This window comes from Nymphalis io, chromosome 3, assembly GCF_905147045.1.
Source record: "Nymphalis io chromosome 3, ilAglIoxx1.1, whole genome shotgun sequence".
NCBI classification, from domain to species: domain Eukaryota; kingdom Metazoa; phylum Arthropoda; class Insecta; order Lepidoptera; family Nymphalidae; genus Nymphalis; species Nymphalis io.
This window is the reverse complement of record NC_065890.1, coordinates 2,464,978-2,487,958: the sequence shown is the minus strand read 5'-3', so window position 1 is coordinate 2,487,958 and position 22,981 is coordinate 2,464,978. Positions and strand designations below refer to the sequence as shown.

General features: G+C 31.2%; 1 protein-coding gene across 4 annotated transcripts in view; it reads left to right on the top strand.

The window, feature by feature from the left end:
• Positions 1-22,981, top strand: part of LOC126781296 (pseudouridylate synthase RPUSD2-like) — a 424,481-nt gene that overhangs the window by 289,433 nt on the left and 112,067 nt on the right. The window contains exon 2 of one of the 4 annotated variants that reach the window (XM_050506218.1): positions 18,380-18,478. The exons of the other annotated variants lie outside the window; for them this stretch is intronic. The gene's annotated coding sequence lies outside the window, so the exon portion shown is untranslated. The remainder of the gene's footprint in view (positions 1-18,379; positions 18,479-22,981) is intronic. 4 annotated transcript variants of the gene reach the window in all.

Genomic DNA, 22,981 nt, shown 5'->3' with positions numbered 1-22,981 from the left:
TTATATTAATAGCTTTCTTGAAATATTAATAACTGTTGCGCCTGTGGACATAAACTCAATGTAAATGTTGGCAAAAATTGATAAACGCTTAGCGACTATTTAGTTATGCACTAACATCTCTCTTTGTGACATTATTGATTTGTCATTCAAAAGAAGAAGACACGGCATTGTTTAACTAATATATAATATCCTGGGACATTAGTCACACACGGCCATCTGATCCCAAACTAAGCAGAGCTTGTACTATGGAAACCAGCCAACTGATATACTACATATACTACTTTTCTTTTGTAAATACATACTTATATAGATAATTACACCCAGACTCAGGACAAACAGACATGTTCATGCACACAAATGTCTGTCCTGGGTGGGAATCGAAACCACAAACTTCGGCGTGAAAGGCAAGTATCTGCCAACCACGCAAACCGGCCCGCTAAACAGCGTTTGTATGTAATCCCGTTGGTAAAAATCATCATTTTATTTTCTACAGTAATCTAAACAGCTAAATTTACATAAAGTTACAAACTTATAACAAAAATACACAGGAGACATCATATGATAGAAAACGTTATGTATTCAGTTGAATAAGTGAAATTATTTTACTAGTAATAGTAATACTAATTTTATCCGGTTAATCTTAAATTGAACAAGATAATTACAATAATGAAAAATATATAACTTTACAAATAAGCTGAAACTAAAAAATACAAGTTAATGTTCCTCTATTTTCGGAAGTATATTTCAAATATCAAAATGTTGTGATATCCCATCGGAAAACTAGTTACATGTGAAACATCATATGTGGTTTCCGATAATCTCCAAAACGTTACGTGACGTCCGGTAGTGAGATCGATAAGTACTAACTAATGTTATTTTGTTTGTGCTTTACCCCAGATACACATATTTATATACACACATACAATAAATAGTTAGTATTACTTGGTATTAATATTATGTATTTATAATAATTTTGGGGTAACATGGCAATTAATATATTTTATAGATTTAAATTTACATTATTAATTTTTATTGTTTTAGTCAAATTTTAAAAGTCCCTCCCGATTCCCACCCGACGCAAAGCTGCCCATAATGCAGGCCGCATTTCCGCGTTGTATGGCAATGGACAACCTTTGTGCAATTAAATTATTATATGTAGTATATGGAATGAAATGTAACTTAAACAAACTGATATTTTTTTTAAATGGCTGGCTGTTAAAAATCAGTGATATTACCCGAGTTAAAGTGTAATTATATATTATATATACATGCTTTTTTCATACAGTTTGCGAAATAGTTGACGTTTATGGTTACTGCATTGATTCTTAGGGTCTAAGCTTTAAATTGTGTATCCTATAAACTTCATTCATAAACATTCATTCTAACGCAAAAATAATAATAATATAATTTTGTGAATTCAGAGTGTTTCTGAGAACAACGAGCTCAACCAAACAAATTATACAGCTTCGCTACATAAATATAGATAAAGCCTAAAATTAAACCACGTATTACAACAAATACCTTTGTTAAATTGCTTTAAGAAACAGAGGCATGTATCAAAAGAGGAGGGAGGATGCGAGACGACATAGAACAGTATGAAGATTTTAATTTAGCTGAGTGTCGCAGATAACATTGCCATTGTATTATTTCTATTGTGTATAATAAACACGTAATACGAGAGTGTTATCGCGATCTACCAGCGCACCACCTCCGTTTTACAAGTAATTACCATTATATGGGTTTAGATTTTTGGGTAATTCGTTTGAACGGAGAGAAGACAGATATAAAGCTCCTGAATAAATATACAATACACAATATAATTTAGTCACCAGCGTTTAAGATTATCATGTTATAAAAATTCTTCAACTCGAGAATTACCAAGTTTTGCAAATTAATCTTCCTCAAAAGCCTGAATGTTTACAAAGTCGAGTCAAAGTAAAATTATTGAAGTACATTTTGTTTCAATTCGTTAATGTTGGTTTAAATGATGTTTTATGTCTAAGCATGAACTGCTATTAAAAAACGAAATTGAAATTTGGTTTTTGATGTTTATATATAGTCTATTTTTTTTACTAAGTATGAAAATATTATTTGAAATTTCTTATAGGTTATTATTATATGTATAGAGAAATATTTATATAAATATTGATATATTTTGATATGTATAGAGAAATATTTTGTAATACATGCAGATGTGAATGCGAAACATGTCTCTACTATATTATATTTGACTAATTTATTTCTGTGAAGTGCGTGAGATAAAACAATTTCCATACATTTGATACGTGAACACAAGATTCAAAAGACAATTTCGATTGTTCAAGATTTGGTGTCTGGTGTCACTTATTTGTCCTCTTTTGATCCTTATTCACATAACCGGTGAAGGTGTAATGCCCTTCCGTTGATTGGTCTTGCGATACGTCTATACTTCCTTTAGGCACTGTATTCATTTGCACTAGTGAGCTTTTCAACGAAATCAGACAAAAAAATTGTTAGCTTTATGATAACTTTGTTAAAGTTGTATTTGATTAAGGTTTGGTAATTTTCTATTTAGGTTATAATATTAAGCTCAACGCAAAATTTCTTATAAAAACAATCATTTTGATTTGCCTTTATTTTATTTTTCTAGTATAATAAATATTCAGCATTTTTCTCCGTTATAAATAAAACATGAACTGTTGCTTTAGGCAATAGCCTTAGGTTTTCCAGGTTCTTAATTAATTTATAAAAAATCTAGTTTTAATCTTGAAATAAGTTTTTCGATCTCCATAATTAATATTATCATCTCATATTATATCTAAAGCCTATCATATGCTTGAACGCATACAACTTGATGAGAAACCTTGTCCTACTAACGAGAGACCGCACAAACATCTTATTTATGTTAAGTATTAAAATTAATGTTCTAAAAGCATATTAAGAACCTAAACTTTCCATAGCCTTGAAATTTAAAACTACTGACGATGTTCTAACAGATTTCTTAATTTAAGCGACGTCTGTACTTGCGGTTTAATTAGGAGAAACAGGAATGAGTTATTGGCAAGATTTGTTATATTGAATACTACAGTATTCGTGTATTAGTTTTAGCCTAATTTTACGCTATGGTAATATGTGCTCATGCAAGTTGGCTAGCCTTGGCAATATATAAACCGGACAAAGCTTTACATTTTCCAGTATCAGTATTTAAATTAAATGTTTTTTTTTTTATAGAATAGGAATGTGGACGAGCATATGGGCCACCTGATGGTAAGTGGTCACCAAACGCCCTTAGACATTGGCATTGTAAGAAATGTCAACCATCGCTTATAGCCAATGCGCCACCAACCTTGGGAACTAAGATTTTATGTCCCTTGTGCCTGTAATTACACTGGCTCACTCACCCTTCAAACCGGAACACAACAATATCAAGTATTGCTGTTTTGCGGTAGAATATCTGATGAGTGGGTGGTATCTACCCAGACGAGCTTGCACAAAGCCCTACCACCAGAAGAGTATTGCAAACAATAAGTAGTAAGTCGATTTAGATGTGTCTAACTTTGTAAAACATTTGTATAGAACAATAATAATAAAAAATAATCTATTAAAACAAAACCAGCACCATCTGTTCAAAGAATACTAGCATCAGGAACTGTAAGACGATTCCTTAGACACAAATGTGCCGTCGTTGATCCGGAAACAGAAAGTCGAGAAGCCATTTTAAACTTTGTCTTAGCGTTTCAACAATCTGCTTTACGATCGAGTCGGCACCGACACGCGGACAGTGATGAACGTCGCCCCAGATCGTTGGGCACGCGAATACACAGCGATGAATATTTTAATACCAAATAGCATTATTGAAGTTCTAATTATAGATGAACTAGAAATTTCGTTCGCATTTCTTTAATCCTATTGAATCCCAGCAAAATAAGAGTACTAAATGTATATTAAAATAATATATTAATATAATACAAAACACATAACAAATTTAAACATACGTTATGAATTGAAATGAAATGTTCTTAATTGACGTTAGTTGTATGCTCAATGACATGTTATTTATGTTGATTTACCAACATTAAAGGAAATATGCATGTAATGGTACAAACTGAAAGAATTACCTTGTAAAGACCTTATCGTCAATGCGGTAATTTAATGGAAAATGTAATTACGCTCGAGTGCCTTCAAAATGCTTTGGATGATTCATCATTTTTTTCGCTTCGGTTAAAAGTTCCGGCCCACTACCGCATAGTTCCTTGCGTGATGTACGTCTTTTTTCCCTGTAGCGCCACCGTTGAAAGAAATAGTAGCAAAAGTTCAACTGGAAGGGCTGAGCGCGGTCGAGTCGTAACCAGTAGGGCGTAACATGATTTATTTTTAAATGTCTCATAATAAAATTCGGTCACAAGAGTGATGATGTTGGAGGATTGTCCGTTGTTCTGTGATATTTATGTCGTCTGAAAATGAGGTCAGAAAAAACACTGATGTCAAACATATATACTAAAAATGTTTTAAGATTTTAGAATTTAATGGATTCGTTGTAAAATGTCTGAATATCTTTTTTAAAAGTTGTCAAAACCGATGGACAAACCGCATAAATAAATATTTAATATTAGCATATTAAATTATAAAGCCACGAATGTGAAATTATTATAATTAAAAAATTTATTTTAGTTATTTGCGAAAGAAGTATTGGTCTTTACTTGCATTGCCAATCGTAGGATATAATTTATTTTTGCTCTTGCTGTAGTTTTCGAAAGATATTTTTAATCAGATTTTTCAGAATACAAACGGCCTTAATTACTTAGTTACACAATATCATGCTGAAGTCAATCCTCAACTTGAGAATAATGGATATTAATCCGACATCCTGTAGTGGATTAGCTAATCACAATTGTCTCTAACATTTACAAGTTTCTTCACGTTTTCTTCCCTTCCTAGCAGAACATGCACTGTAAACACAAATTTAGCACTTTATAAACTTTGCGGTTCAACAACTTTTCATACGTGATTTCAGTTCCCGTTCACTAATTATCTCCGACTGCTAAATAACATATGTCGTAAATAATTATTACATGAATTAACTAAATACACTTTTGCTCTCAACAAAACATGACAGATTTATTGCTATCTAAGTTTCACACGTGTATATACACTATACACGTTATTGAAAATATATCATGACGTAAGATTTTCAGTTTTGTACATTAATTATGTAGACGTTGCATTATGTGTCGTTTATTTAGTTATCATATAATTTTTTACTATATCTGTTTTATTTATTAGGAATCTGTTACTTACCATTATTGCCATAAAGTAGCTTTTTATAATAATTTAAATTGCAATGCTGCATTTTATTTTACCTGCCATCAATTTTCACTGTTGTATTCAAAGCACAAAGGTTTAACAACACGAAAGGGACCACTAAATTAAACCCTCATCTTGTCTATGGATAAAAAATATTCTTACTATTGTTAAGTATTTTGGCTCATCTGCTACGCTGTGTCAATTATAGTCACAATGTTCAATTATTATTAGTAAAAATATATTTCACAAAATGAAGCAGAATATAACGTTCAACTGAATTTGTATGTACTGTCAAGGATATGTTTAATCAGTGAATAATCTATAATCTATCAGACGAAAAAAATGCATACTTTTCAAGGTTATAATAAGGGAACACGTCGTTGCTATTTTAAGGTATTCGCCCGTGACCGCCACTTTGTTTAGAAGGACAAGATATTCGTTTAATTAAGTATAGAAGCCATTAATTTTCACGTGATACTTGAAAATCTATTTTCGTGTTTTGGCACTGATACAGTAATATAACAGCGGGTTTTTTGAGTTTCTTTATGACTTAAGAGAGTTGCTAGAAACTTCCAGGCCTTTCCAGATAAACTTGATCTACAATATGGCCATTTTGTGACATTGTTCTACGTTCTATTCAGGTCAGTGGCGCAGTGACGCCGTTGATGACACAGGGTCTGTTTTATTGTTCACTTCGCATTTTACATAATGAATCTTTGTTTGTTTTTATATCATTTTTAAATCATATATATATGAACATCTATCTAGAATCATTATGAAACTGCAATATCTATCTAGAATCTATCTAGAATCATTATGAAACTGCATTATGAAAATGCAAAAAGAAATAGATATCCATTCATTAAATTTCATTTTTAAAACAGTCATTAAGTTTTATTTTGCAACTCAGGTAGATAATTTGTAAAACTAAAGTTTAGTGAAAAAAATATGTATTAAACTATTAGAGGACCATGAACCAACATCATCAGTATATGATCAATCACGCTTATTATATCTATAATAAGTATATATTATATGTTAATATATTAAGATTATCCCAAAGTATATGAATCGTGCACATAAAAAAACACAAGTAACAAATAAGAACTTTTTTAGAAGTCGGTTACAAATTAACAGTACATACACGGCATAAATTAAAAATTATATTATCTGTTTAAACACAAGGGGGGCTCCCCTTAGTTTCTTTGATACGACCGCACCAAAATAATTCGCTCTGTATTTGTAACACGCAATTCAGCCATTAGCTGGCGTGTCAATATAAGTTATTGTAATTTATAATTCGTCTATGTTTGTGAATTATATATTTTTTTAACTTTATATTAAAGTTTTTTTTTAATATAATGACATTATTTCTATTTTTAATGTTATTTACTTCTTATGTTATTTTAATCTTTAAAGTTTTAAATTATTTTATTTTTACTAAACATAAATTCTAAAACTACTTTCCTTTAATTATAAAGCTTAAGAGATTTGTAGCATTATATTGTCAGAGTTTTATTTTTTTATTTTAATTTTGTAAGTACGACGTGACCTAGGCTTAGGAACAGTCGATAGAGAAATATAGTTTCAGGGAAAATAAAATATTGCGGGAAAATAATCTCATGGCGAAGATTTGAATTTGTAAAATAAGATAATTATTTTTTTTCATATTTAATCTATCTTCTTATATATTTAATCTAAACACCGAGCTTAAAATGCCTTGAAGCGATTCACGATCGATTCACTATGATTTAATTGAACCAGAACAAAAAAATTATAGCCGTTCTTGATCAGAATTTATTGCCCAAGTTCGAACAAAAAGTATCTTAACAGGAGACTGTTTAGATATTTCAAAGACGATCCATAGTTTTAATTTTTTTTTGCAATACCTTTACATCTTAAACGTTGGAATTATAGATTGAATCTCTCTTATTAATTAGAAGACCGTTTGCGAATGTTTGTTCTTTGATGCTGATGATTTAAAATTTGATTCTGAATTGCAAATTTTAACCAATAGCTTGAATATTCATTGCGTAAAAAACCAAAATGGATCTTGAAAATGTATCTTACTATTTGAAAGCATTTTCCCAATTAGTAAGAAGCAAACGAACCATCTGTTGCTAAGTAAGCAATGTCAGGGCTTAAATTAAGCATGCAGTAGAAAGCTAATGCGCCATGAACCGTGAAACCTAAGTTGTTATATCCCTTGTGGCTATAATTATACCGATTCACTCACCCTTAGCTCTGGAACAAAACAAAACGTTGTTACTTGGTAAGATTATTATGCTTATTATATATTATGATTTTTCTGCTAATTACACCAAGAGTCATCCTAATCTCTTATTTCTTTTGTTATTTACGAAGGAATCATATTTATAAATAATATACTCTGTAAATGTAGTAACAACATTTATTTAATGCCACTGGTTTGACCTCGATTCTGCTTTTTGAAGTACAAGTGTCTGATCAAATCAAACCGACGTTTACGACGAACACAAATAGATGCGCGTGCGCTTTGTCGAGGAGCCTCACGCTTTTACGGATGCCGATTGATGTGTTTTTACATGTCGGAATGTTATTTAGGATTCAAATCGGCGCTCTCATCTTCCAGTTTTGATTTATTTGATATATGAATAATTTTCTGCATTAAATAAATCGATTGAGGTATCGGTAAATTGTTTTATTTAATCGCGCTTTAGTTTGACGTTATTTGCTTAATTTTGTAAAGCATAATCTGCTTCTTGCTAAAAATGTATGGTTTTATTTAAAATTGAATATGCACTAATCCATATAATATTAAAAGATCTTCAAAAATATTTACCAAGTATTGATTACTTGATTATGTCGATATTTTACAATTGGTCGATCTGGATCGACATTGTGTCTCTAAATCGATCGTATAAATGATAATATACGTCTTAACGAAGGTTCTTAGATAGTTAGCCAAACGGTGCGACGATAGTAACACTTTAGCCAAGAATAGAACAACGGACATTTGGCAGATGACCAGCTCGATGGCCAGACGATATCGTAAGAGGAACAATAGATGAAATTGGCGCCAACGTGATTTTGATTATATATAAATACTAAAGTATTGCATACAGTACAGTTACAGTAACAGCCTGTAAATGTCTCACTGCTGGGCTAAGGCCTCCTCTCCCTTTTTTTTGAGGAGAAGGTTTGCAGCTTATTCCACCACGCTGCTCCAGTGCGGGTTGGTGGAATACACATGTGGCAGAATTACAGTGAAATTAGACACATGCAGGTTTCCTCACGATGTTTTCCTTCACCGTAAAGCACGAGATAAATTATAATTACAAATTAAGCACATGAAAAGTCAGTGGTGCTTGCCCGGGCTTGAACCCACGATCATCGGTTAAGATTCACGCGTTCTAACCACTGGGCCATCTCGGCTCAAGAATTGCATATTCTAATATATTACATAAGAGACAATGACACTATTGGTGACACGAGTTAATTTAATATTGAAATATTACCTTTACTAGTATTTAAATAAATGGCTTAAAGTTATAACTGGCATATAACACCAAATAGTTTGAAAGATTAAAATATCATAAGTTATTAAACGCAAAATTCTGGATAATAACAGTTTTGTATACAAAATCCGTCATCATAAACAAAACATTTTATGTGTTATAAACGGCAGAGCAAACAAGGCATCCCTCCATTGATCCAAGAAATAGTCATAAAACCGTTTGAAGTTGATTTAATCTCGTTCTAATTAATGGTAAAATATGAAAATCACAATTTAACTACATTCATAATCAATGTCAACGTCAGTTATTACGCGCTGTTACGTAAGTGACTGCGCGTACGCATGCGACCCCACTTCGTCGCTTTCTTTACGTTATGTGCGACCTTGATTTACGTCACTTAAGCCATTAAATATTAAACCAACTAGACCTGTGTGAACGTTGATTTTAATTAATATATTTTTTATAGTGCTCATATAAGTTTTGAAAATCTCCCTTATTGATATGTTACTGTTCTACCTTTATTCAGTATTTCTTTATCTTTTTCTTCTTTTACATTTTCAAGCGTTTTTTACTTAAATTGTAGCTAATTTCAAACATATACCGGATTATCTTTACTATTATTTCTAAAGGTCGTATGTTAAATTAAATTTCAAATAAGATTTTAAAAAATATGTGTCTGTACTTTTTTAATGGAAAATTTAATGCTTTATATATCCATTAGAATATAAACAGCAGAAGATAATAAAATAATATTTTATTAATAAAACATAATGAAATAAACGGTTTTATAGTAAATTTATAGCTTTAAAGTAAACTTATTTGTACATACGATCTTTTGCACTAACAGTTATGTTAGGCTTGTTAAATTTCACAAGCGATCGTTTTACATTGTATTCTAACCGATTTAGTAATTTATAAACTTTACTGTCTCTGATAATATTTATGACTATATGCACTTACAATTTTATTATTTACTTTTTTGTACAGTAAAAAAGTTAACTTGACCACTGGTTCGGAATATACTAAGATTTTATCGATAAAGGTCGGTACGAAATTCAGTAGTCGCTCATTTCCATCAATAAAATTATATATTAAATTATTACATATGACAATTAACTTATCGTAGTTTCTCGCTTTTTTTAATCAATATTACCATTTATAGTACAAGCATAACCGTCGGCAGTTGTCCTGCTTGTCCAAAACTCGCTGCATCTTCTGGTTTAAGTTTTATGTTTATTGGCTAAGTAGTTTTTTTTTCAGTTTTGCATTACAAAAAAGGTCATCAGTGATAAGTACAGATTTTATTTATTAATGTTTATTAACGTCAGCTTTAGACAGAGTCGCGTTTATTTTACTTTATTTTTATATATTGTGCGTACATACATATTATACATTTCTATACAAATAATCATTGATATTATTGTCGACATACATTATATTATTGCAAGAATACTACGAACATTTTAAGAATAACCACTAGTCACTTAAACGCAGAGTAAAATCAGATTAACTATCATTGGTTGAGGAAAGCCGATGACGGCCGACTAGGTGACCAATCACCGTTCAGTATTAAGACAGATTTTTTTTTATTGAATAGGAAGGCGGATGAGCATATGGACCACCTGATGGTAAGTGGTCACCAACGTCCTTAGACATTGGCATTGTAAGAAATGTCAACCATTGCTTACATATCCAATGCGCCACCAACCTTGGGAACTAAGATTTTATGTCCCTTGTGCCTGTAATTACACTGGCTCACTCACCCTACAAACTGGAACACAACAATACCAAGTACTGCTGTTTTGCGGTAGAATATCTGATGAGTGGGTGGTACTTACCCAGACGAGCTTACACAAAGCCCTACCACCAGTAAAAGACAAGTAAATTTAAAGATATGCGCGTCATACCCCAATCATTTAACTAAATACGCCTCTAGTTTACAATTAATAAATCATACAATAAATCAGACCCATTAATTTACTAAAGATAAAGTGTATTGAGTAATGTTTATTCGATCCCAACAAATATATAACATTGAAAGTTTCAAGGCGTTAATATTTCGTAACGTCCACAGTAAAAGTTGCTGAATTCGTATGAGTTAAATTTTTACATCGAGTTTACTGCGAAAATAACACTTTATAGTCTTCATACTATGGAACAATAATTTTCTCGCATAACGTCATATTTAGTTTTACATTGTTCGATAGTCGTAATCATACAATATTGATTCGATTTGGCTTACATCCACGAATTGGAAAATGCGTTATATCTCCGATAAATCAATGTGAAAACAATTTAATTAATTCTGAACCTTTGTTGTTTTCCGAATGTGTTAGCATTTTATAGTAGCAGATTGCACAATTCTATAAGGAATTAAATCCGTTTTCATAAGTGGTAGAATTGATACCGGTTGAAATCGTTGCCTGTTCGAGCAAATTGTTGAATCGGTCATGTGTGGATCTTTAATCTGATCAGTACGATCGTCTGTCGAAAGTTTACGGCCTATCGCTACTACCGCTGGTCGCAAAATACGATCATGTGTGTACGAATGGAGATTCAACTCGATGAGTTTATTTTGTGTGATTGTGTTTGTTGAATGGTCTTACGTTAACGGAATTTGTAATGAGCTACGTATAATTGAGCGGGAATCAATATCGTACCTAACTATTGTAGTTCTCTCATTGCGTGCTATTCTCTGACTCTGATAAAGTTTTCTATTTCACTAAAATGCTTAATTTGTGTGTTTTTAATCTCTTGGTGTATTGTCACCCAACGAATCTGCCATATTGGATCCGAATTCAATAGTTTTCCAATAGAATTTCCAGTATATATGTTAATTGGATTAAAAAATTTGGGTTTTTAATTGAGCACCAGTGAGTCTAAGTCGTGCAAAACAGTGAAGAAAAACATCGTGAGAAAATATACATACATATGTCGAATGAAATGCTGAAAATAAATATCCCGCATTGAAGAAGCGTGGTGGAATAAGCTCCAAACCTTCACGAGATAGGTGGCCTGTGTCCAGCCATGGAACATTTACATGCTTTTTCTTTTAACATATTAGTTTAAAATTAAAATATTTACGTACATCTGTTTACTTAATTATATGTACCTTTTACATTTATTGATTCATTTAATATAATAACTTTTTGATAAAAGTATTTCGTTTCACTGTTTATTTTATAGAATGAAATGGAAAATCAAATTGAACTGCATGCCTATAAATATTGAACGTCGAAAATATTAAAAACAATGATACGATACAGATTTAGTTTGTATAAACTTTTCGGTACAATTTTTTTTATTTTTTTATTGTAAAAGTGCACCTCAACAATATTTCATTGAACGTGTAAATAATATATTAATTATTTAATATGAACTGACATCAGCGTCAGTTGTCCTGTCTAATATTTTATTATTATTTTTATTATATTGATAGAGCTTTGTGCAAGCTGGTCTGGGTAGGTACCACCCACTCATCGGACGTTCTACCGCAAAACAGTAGTACTTGGTACTGTTGTATTCCGGTTTGAAGGGTGTGAGAGCCAGTGTAATTACAGGCACAAGGGACATAACATCTTAGTTCCCAAGGTTGGTGGCGCATTGGTGATGTAAGCGATGGTTAACATTTCTTACAATGCCAATGCCTATGGGCGCTGGTGACCACTTACCATCAGTTGGCCCATATGTTAGTCCGCCTTCCTATTCTATATATATAAAAAAATTATAAATGCAAAAGTGAGTCTGTTTATTTGTTTGTTTGTTACGCGTTGTTAGGGGTACACAAAAGTGTAAACAGTATCTGCCGCCTCACACGCGGACGAAGCCGCGGGTTGAAACTAGTCTAGTATACATAGTATTGTCATTTATATATAATAAATCGTTGTCTCAGTGTTATAACACGCGGTGACATACTTGTAGTGTTATAGTGTTGTCATATATATTATAAATATTTATGTATTCACATTTAGGTACTGCGTGTACTGCATTTGCGCTATCCTGATCCCTTATTTATATTTACCTCACGATAAAGGTTGTCTAAGAGATTGTTTAAAGCAATAAGGCCGCCTTTGTACACTCTAACTCGAATAAGTTTACTTACACTAAGGTTTTCATTTTTGTGTGCAATAAAGACGGTTTTCTTTCTTACTCTTTTATGTGAATACATTTTTACACTTGAGTAGTTGAACGTAAATATGATAATTTTGTTATTTGCATATGCGAAAAATGTCATTTCTCGCCGTTTTATTCACTTAGCTACTGAGTCTTGTCATTTATAATTAGATCGACGGTAGTCGAGTTAATGTGTCACTTGGTGGTAAGTGATCGTCTATGGCTAGTCAGATATTATGGCTAACGGCTTTAGCCGTTTATTATTTTGTCGAGGCACATAATACAATTTGTGTCTTTGTTATATTTTGTTTATATATTTATTGTTTCTTACTTACTTGTTTACTTATTTATATCTTGACTGCAATGAGTGCTGTTACAAATAAACTTTAATTTCTTTCTTCATTTGTTAATGTAGTTGTCTATATACACACACAACCTTACTTATCCCATATACGGGAAAACTACAATTCAGAGCATTACTATTTGGTAGCGGAATAAATGAAGGTGAGTTGGTAGCAGCAACCCAGACAAGCCTAGACTTAGATTAACTAATAACACATTAGTGAATCGACATAACATTCTTTATACATGTTAAACGTAATATTTAACATCAATTTTAGTCAAACTAGTCATCCTCACCATCCCTTACATCTGATAAATAATTTATGTTAATTATAATTCGTTCTGCTATTGTTTCTAATTCATCATTCATTTTCCTATTCAATCGGATGTAGACAAACATTTCTCCATGCCTCAATAGTTATGGCATTAACAGATTTTTTTTCTTAAGCTCATGTCATTATAGCATGAATATTATTTGTATTTCTTACAACGCAAAACTATTTTCATTATCATTATGTTCATAAGAATCGAAAAATAAACAAATTACACTAGTAACGCTACTTTTGTGAGAGTTCGAGACATGTGGTAGTTAGCGGAAACTTATTTATTTCGGTTTAATTCATATGTGTATACACTACTACAAACGCTAAAACAACTCCAAGCTGATTTATCTGTAATGTTAATTGAGAACAAGTAAATACTTTCGTTTCACATTGTAACTGACTGATTTAAACGCATTGAAATCACGTGTCCTTCATCAATATTGGTAAATATTACGTCAAATTATAATTATTTCCTAACTTATCATGAATATTTGCATCTCACCTCTTAACCTCGTTCGTGATTCAACATAATTGTCTTCTATTAAATATTATCATAATTCATGAATTATCATATTCATTATATGAGTACATCTGCAAAACGTCGGCACGATTTATTATAATAGCCACTTTGCATTTCTCTATTTGCGTTGTTTACCGGAAAAATAAATCATAATATTATCCTGTTCTTTATAAGCGTTGACATCGTCGGCTATTTTTTTCTATAAAGTTTTCTTTTGAATATTTCATATGTATCTCACAATGCCTACCAAATATTTAAAATATTTCTTTTGATTTTTTTCGTCATTCAATTTCATTGTTTTCTCTCAGTCGTTATTTATTGGATAGTAATTATAAATATGTTGTATTAATTCTCTTATTTAAAAAAGACCAGTATTCAAATTTCAATGATAGGCATTTAGCCAAGTAATACCATCGGGTTCGTTCATAATCATCCATCTTTGCATCGCTATGCAGAATTAGAACACTTATATCCGATCATGATTTGCTTTGCGTCAGTGAATATTCTGTTTACATTGGCTTGGTTAACTAGTACAGTACAATAAGACTAAAATGGCAGCTGTAGTTATTCAATCCTCTACGGCACTATATATCACCAATACAGTGAAACAGATTTAATATAAAAACACGTTGTGTTCTCAAATATTTAAATTTGGAATCCAATCATTGTTTCTTTTTTTTTCATGATAAAGTTGATTAAATTGCCTGACATTAAGTAGGTCAAAAAGGTGTTGACAAATTTTAGAAGCAAACAAACGCAGTTCTATTCCGCATTGATTTTAAAATTAATGTCGCTCAGTAATTTCCTATGCTATCATTATCGTCATTCCGTTCATACTGCTCTTCCAATTCGACTAGAACATATATCACTGAACGATTGATGTGTTTATCACCAAGTCGTTTGCTTTCTTTTTTTTCGTCTTTGCTAATTTTTTAAATTATTTTTTATAGTTGTATTATATACTGTACCATAGACGAGTTGTTGTTGTCGAGTTGAATCAATTCGTCATAAAGAATAATAATTTCTAGAATCTTCTAAATTAACAATTAATTGAATACTGTGTAAGTCTTTTATCACAGAAACAGCAAAATTGGTATTCTCTCATCAAATAAAGTCATTGTTACTATTGCATGACAAAGACTATACCCGTTTCAGTTTTATTTTCGTCATAAGTCTTTGACCCTCGTAAAAGACCTAAATGAAACCACTCCATGCAAATACACCATTCCATAGGTTATAAGCCGCCCGATTGTAATATAGACAGTATCCAAGATTGTACAGAACACCCGGTGTCGTATATTTTTGGCTGTATAACAATATCTCGTAATACATAAATAATAATAACTTGAAATTATTTCTGTTGACTATATTTCTCTTTTATGATTTATTTCTTAACTACAGTCATTAAATACGACCTTAGCAATTACCTTAAATTCAATTAGCAAAAATAGTTACATAGTACATATTTATTTTCGTTCCAGTATTTGATATATAATCTGCTGCTTTACGTCTTTTTAAAATAATTATTGATAGAGTGTTGATTTTTTTTCTGCAATCTTGTTGCAGATTATTCAGAGAAAATTTTAAATGCGTCTAAGAGAGGCCGATTTTAATGACACTGTATCATAAATAATTTAGCATTTTGTATAATATAATTGTCTGCCGTTGAGATCTGCATACATATTTTACCAACACGTGTAAGCCCATGTAATATCTTTCGTGCTGTTGGCTCGCTGCCTCGTCTCATGCATCTTATTGTTATATATTTTTGCACATCTGACGTGAGAGATAGTAGTTGTAAAAGAAAAGTTTATTGCTGAGGACAAACAAAAATACACCAGCGAAGTAATTTTTTATAACATTTTCTTGTGAAATCTATTAAAAATCAGAGGTCGAAATGAAATTTACTCTTTTGTTTTTTATTGGGTAGAAGTAATTTAATAGTCAATTCGTGTCATTATTACTTCGTTTATTTTAACTGTGTATTTTTTTGGGACCAGACTATTTTTTATTTAAAATTTTATTTATTTGAGGGGAGATTAAATAAGTTTAGTTTTAGCGATTTTGCTTTTCATACCGTGGTAACGCGTTTCATCTTGTAACAAGTTCTTGTATAATAATATGACCCATTTGGCTCAGCAACGACGAGTCCGTCTGCCAAGTGAAGGATTTGATTTTCCGCGACAGTTCGAGTATTTGTTCAAATTCATTTGTCTTCGTCTGAATATCTTATTGTTGATTACATTTTGGCTTACAAATTAGTGTCACAGCTAACTTTGTATTCGTTCTTAGTTTACTACTGCATGTAATATAATTTCTACGAAATGTAGACAGTTATAAATCTTCACTGCGATTGTTTAAATTTATGTAAAAAATTAAATAGTTTATTTAAATTTTTGTTTCAGAAAAATATTGTCAAGAAAACTGACAATTACTTTATTTTTTAAAAACAGCTGTTATGACTTTTATGTCAATTAGAATTGTTGTAAATGATATTTATAATAATGATAAAGTATAAACTGTAAATAATGTATCTAAGTTCATTCTCAGCTGAGCATTCTCATTAATTATAATGAAGAGTAGACACGAATGTCGCTTACTAACGCTTATTATTAACACGAGACCTTGCAGAACCAGTTACTGTTCAAGAATTAAAGTGTTTAAACGAAAGCCATTGCGTCAATATTCTCATAAAATGTTTATGGATAATCAAATATCAAATATTTAGTTGGTTTTGTCGAATTGATATTAAACTGCTATATAGGGGTCTTGCTCGTATTTTATTATCTGATTTATTGTTTTATTTATATTTTACTGGAATAACAAGAGTTGAAGATCAATAAACAATTTGCACGACTTTGATAATATATTAAATAGACACATTAACCAGTTGAACGTGAAAATTTATTACCACTTCTTGTTCAGTAAAAAGCCATGTTTCATTTTCTCCATATATTAAGTTAGTCTTGTGAGAATCGTATTAACAAGACTTTGCATTTTATGAGGAGTATTCACTTAAAGTACTCATGAATCTACAACCTTTACTCTTTTCATTCTTACACTTCGGTTGGCCAATTTAAATGGTCTGTCAATAGCGAATTCTTTAGCATCTTTATATTAACGTAGGAGCGTGTGAACGTCTAGGGTTTTTTTACCAATTTGCCGCTACCGTCGTTACGAGGAATTTCATCCATCTTGGAATAAAATGTGGCATTTTATCGTAGCTACTCCTTGATATACACGTAGACACGTTTTCGTTCAAAATTAAATAAAAATTTAAAACCAATATAATACGACTTTGTAATTTAACAGAGTTATTCTAGTTTTTTAACGCTTTGTTGTATTTTAATTAAAATTAAAAACAAAATAAGATATAAAGATAATATTTGTTAAAACATGAAGTACGTGTAACAATAGATTAAGTTAACGTAAAGTACGGTAACAGAAAACAGTTTCCTAAAATACCTAAAGCTCAGGTTACCAACTTTTACAAAGAGTTAAGCTCACACCGAGTTGGTCTCGAGAGCTAGTTTAGGTTACCTTGACACTATTGTCTCGGGTGATGATAGTTTTACCGCGACGAAAAGATTAAAAAACTTTTGTTTTTATTGATGCACTTCGCCTTCGAATGTATCACTTAACATCAGAAAACAAATAGGTCAGGAAATAATTACTAATTATTATTATTATTAATAAGGTTTTGTGCAGGACTGTCTGCGTCTGTCTGTGTCTAGGTACCACCCATTTACCTTATATTCTACCGCCAAACAGAAATAAATTTCCGGTTCAAATGATGAGTGACATTTATAATGCGCCGTCACATAGATTTCCGTCCCATTTGGTCGTCTGTCTTCGTTTAATAATAGAAATAGATACATCGATTTCGAATATATAAAATAATTTGTTACTCGAAGATATTTTTATTACGGACACTTTACTATGATGTACAATATTTACTTAACAAGAAATATACAATTATTGATTATTATTGACAAATACAAAAATTTATTTTTAATTAACAAAAAAAGTTGTGGGAACTACTTAGTTACTTTGTTTTGTAACTGGCTAGTTGTAATATTAAATAGTAAATTGATATTACATATTACATAAGACGACAAAGCAAAGTAGAATCTAACGTCGGTGAAATTATCCATACTTGTACCGATTACTTGTAAACAATGTTAGTTAGTAATATGCCATTCATTCCATGCTTCTTTAATCTCATTCTCGCCCAAGGCTATATATTACTATCACATACATGTTATGAACAAACTCACATGTTTTTTTTTTATTGTTTACAGGTAAGTTCATTGACTAGAAGCCGAGACTAAAACGAGTTACTGCAGCTGGGAATAGAAAAATTTGCAGCTAATATCATATTTGTATCAAGCTCTCCACCCGTACGTACTATCATTAGTTTTTTTTTTTTCTTCATCGCCTTTGATGTCATACGCTTCTTCAATCGGATGTGATAATAATACTCGTTTATTATCTGCATTTAATCTTTATTCATTAGTTTGAAAAATAATTAAATTATAATTGTTATCTTAATCTGAATAATTTGCGGATGCAAGGGCTAGTGTTTTCCTTATAGTTTAACTGCGTGGAATTTTTAATTTGAGAGCTAATAGTTTGTGTAAAACATTTCTTATTGACACACTGATACTGACATATCAATATACGTTTTGTCAATTTTATCTCGAGTAAACTATTCCAAAATAACCAAATATGAAGTTTTAATTATTTTTATTGTCTATACATCTAAATTTTGATATTTTAAATATTTGTTCAGTTTCTTTAGTTAAAACTGTTTTAATTGTTGAATATTACTTATAATAATATTACGGAAATAATATTAAATAAAATTTAAGTCGTGTATTATAAGTGATTTCCGTGTAATACTTCTACATATATATCGCATAAGTCTACTTGTATAAAATAAATTTTGTTTTTATATTATTGCTTCATGTTTCAATGGTATTTATTTTAGTCCCAAGTTTGATATATCTATTGAAATATTATTATACGTGTTAATCAAATCATACAAAGGAGTAATTTATTACATTAAATTATGTATCGATCGATTTCAAAACAACCGTGTGCTAATAAATTGAGTACTTCACAAAATTGTGAGGAATTAGTTATTCATTCGAATCAATAAATCAAAGAGACGATTAAACTTGAAACGTCTAAATAATTAGAAATCGGTTTCAAGAGACCAGCTAAGAGGTGCGCTGTCAAAACTTCCGACCAAGTTTACGGACACTTCTGTTACCGGAGCCTGGAACTGACATACCCTCGTTAAGAATTAATTTTCATACTATATCACATTGCTCGGGATCGACTTTCATAATTGAACACAAAGCTATATAGTATTAAATTCGATGGTTTGATAACGAAACATGACTCCGTGTTTATTTTGGCTGTTATATACTTTTGTTTTGTTTGCTTACACAGAAAATCAAAATATACGTTAAAGCTTTAATAACTTACTGGTATACAAGTGCTGCGAAGTTCCTAGTTCGATTCTGATCCTTTGAGCTATTGTCGTCACTTTCGTCACTCACTCCTAACATAAGCCTCCATCTTAATTGGAATTGCTTACACTTCTATTAAAAAAAATCGCTTTTAAACCTAATTTATAATTATTTAATATTTTTATCCGTTGCGTGTTAGTAAATCATTGGAAACTTTTATTGGTGATGTATTGTTGATATTTGTTATGAAATTTATTACGTACTGTCTGTATTTATAAAAAATAAAACGAAATATATAATTTAAATAGATGATGTGTAACTTTAATCACAGTAACCATATGCCACTATACTATGCTACGCAAATCAAATTACAAAATTATATTATTAATATATAATGATAAGAAAATACTAATTTTCGGAAACGATAGTCGAAGTCAGCCAATGGGTCTGTCATAACATAATTAATATTATAATTATATTTTTATCCGATTATGTTATTTATAGTTATGTATATTTAATAAATAAACAATTAAACTAAACTTAAACTTAAACTAAACTTAACTTGATGGAACTGGCGAGGTAGCTAGGCAAGGTCCTTCCTAGGGCGACAGCAGAAGGCGCACAGTTACTGTGGGCCAGATACATCATCGGATCCTTCCTCCAGTCGTAGCGGTTTCCCGTTCCACTGGATCAAGGAAGAGGAAGACGAGATTGTGCACCTGCGTTTTACGCGTACGCTTGTGCACTGAAATATCTCCTGCGTAACTGACTGCTTCCGTATATGGACTCCGATATCGATAAAGTCCTGTGGCGATATGTGGGGTCAAGGTAGAGAGGTCCGGTTTGATGCAATCCGGGCTTTGTCTGAGGCCTGAACATGGGCGGCTCTGGGGGTGTGTAACACCGTGGTCGCTTTTGCTTAAATGATAATAATTAAATATATTTTAATATACTAACTAATATTTGAATGCGATTTTGAGTTTGGTTGTTTGTTACGTTTTCACGTGTTGACACCTCGACCGATCATCGTGAAATTTTACATACAACTTGACAGCGGTGCCGAAAAAGACATTTACGTCTTTCAACAGTTTCCCCTCCCCGCTCCCTCACACGCAGGAGTTTCCGCAAGCAGAAACTAGTATGTATTGTAAATCGATGTTCGTGTTGTGTCCTGTAACTCAAGTGCACGTAAAACTTACTCAATTGCACCGCTTAGAAGATTTATTTATAACTGTAAATTACACGAAGACAGAAGCTAAGTCAGTGACAAGAGTTCCGTAACTCCGACTCGACATTTGGAAGGCGAACTAGCGACTATTAAAAGTGTACCAAGTGTATTAGAAGAGCAATTATCAAAGTTATAGCCTCAAATTACAAGTACTAAAGGATTTATTTAATTAGTTACTCTTTTATTTAACGGTATTTTATTTACAAGGTATCAATTAAGTTATATAAATGAACGGATATTAACTTATTTAATGTTACCTAATGATATTCTTTTTTTAAATATATCCTTTCAATGTACGTACGAGCTTTAATAACGTGATTTTTTAATTGCGTATAATTTTCCAATATTTGTTATTTATTTATTATGTGAATGATATGTTCTAAGAATAAGAAAATTATATTAAAGAAAATAAAACATTTAATTACAAACTTTGTTTAGCGGATGACTATATTATTAACAATACTGTGTCTTCTTCCTTCAAATATCAAATCGATAATGTCAGAAAGAGATAAATCAATGTTCAAAATCAAATTTTAACTAAAGATGATATTCGAAAGAAGAAGACAGCATTATTTGACTAATCATCCGCTACATAAAGCGTATATGTAAAGCGGTAAGCGTTTACTCTCATACATGTCATTGGGTCGTTAATACAAATATCCCTGACAGCGTGTTTATACATATTGTAAATGTTTCATTCAAATATGATCTTAACAAATATTAAATATTTACTTTAAACCATTGTAATATAAGGAATTATGGCACTAATCATTTGTCTTAAAAACTAAAATTAAAAATTAAATTTTTAAAAATAGAAAGTCAAAGTTTTAGTTATTCTTTAATTTTTATTTTATTCTAAAAAAACACACCGGAGCTTAACACTACTAATTAAACATATTATCCTCAAATAAACTTACAAGCATTGTAGCATTAAGCATACCTCACACGAACCGGTTAGCTCACCAAACTATTTATGTTTACCAGTTTGAAGTATAGAATTTCAAATGAATTATTCCTAAGGATAAATCGTTGAACTAAGAACATACACAGACCGTCCAATAATAATCCCATAAGATCCTAGACTTCATGGTTAATTGTGTAAATAAATCATGTGGTCAGTGCATTCCCACAGAACAGGAAGTACTTTAGAAATGCTAACGTTAATTAATATTTTATTATATCGCATACAAAGTAAATCAACGGCCGGTTAAAATTTTAATAAAGATAATGTTTACTTTTAATAAGATCAATCGGAAAAAAAATTACCATGTCTAATAAAAGCCGATATGGCGATACGGTTAGAGCTCGTGAATTTTATCCCATGATCACCGGTTCAAATTCAGGTAAGTACTACTGAATCTTTATCTGCTTAATTTCACGATATTGAAAACATGAGTAAACCTGTCTAATTTCATTGAAATTCTGCTACATTTGTATCTACTAATCGGAATTGGAGCAGCATGGTGGAATAAACTCCAAAGCATCTTATCCTCAAAGGAAGTGGAGACCTTCGTTCAGCAGTGAGATATTCATAGGCTGTTACTTATCTAATCAAATTTAGTGATAATATAAATAATATTTTAATAAAAGTAAATAATAAAATAAAATTGGCAGTTTGCATTATTTAATATTAAAGATAATTAAATAATAAAAATTCTTACCATTAACGGTTTTCAGTCTTCACAAACATCCTGTGTGGATAAATAAAATCCGCAATATTGCTACACAAAACTGGCCGATAAAAAAAAGTAATTGAAAATCGAGCTAAAGCGATTACCGCATCGTCGGAAAGTCGTTAGTCATTTGATTGATGTCATTTCCATTTCTCTCTGTTCTGATGATCAGGCAGCCACTCAGCTGCCGTCTACCGTTTAAGGCGATTCCACACCTGCCTACTTGATTTAATACGCTCGTTAGCTACTATGTGGAAGAATTATACCATGAACTCGACACTGAGTAAATTTCATACTTGTAATGAAAAATTAGCATTTTTTCATAGTGTTTACATAATTATCAGGCTCGTTTTAAAATCGTTAATTTGACCTCAGGTTTAATATGTATCTATAAACTCTACATGAAATGATTAAAATGATCGATGATCGTAATAGCCAATCTAAAAAAATCAGAAATCAGAAAATTCCAATAATTGTTTATTGCCTGACGTGGGGATGGAAACCAGTACCTCGGGACAGAGTTGG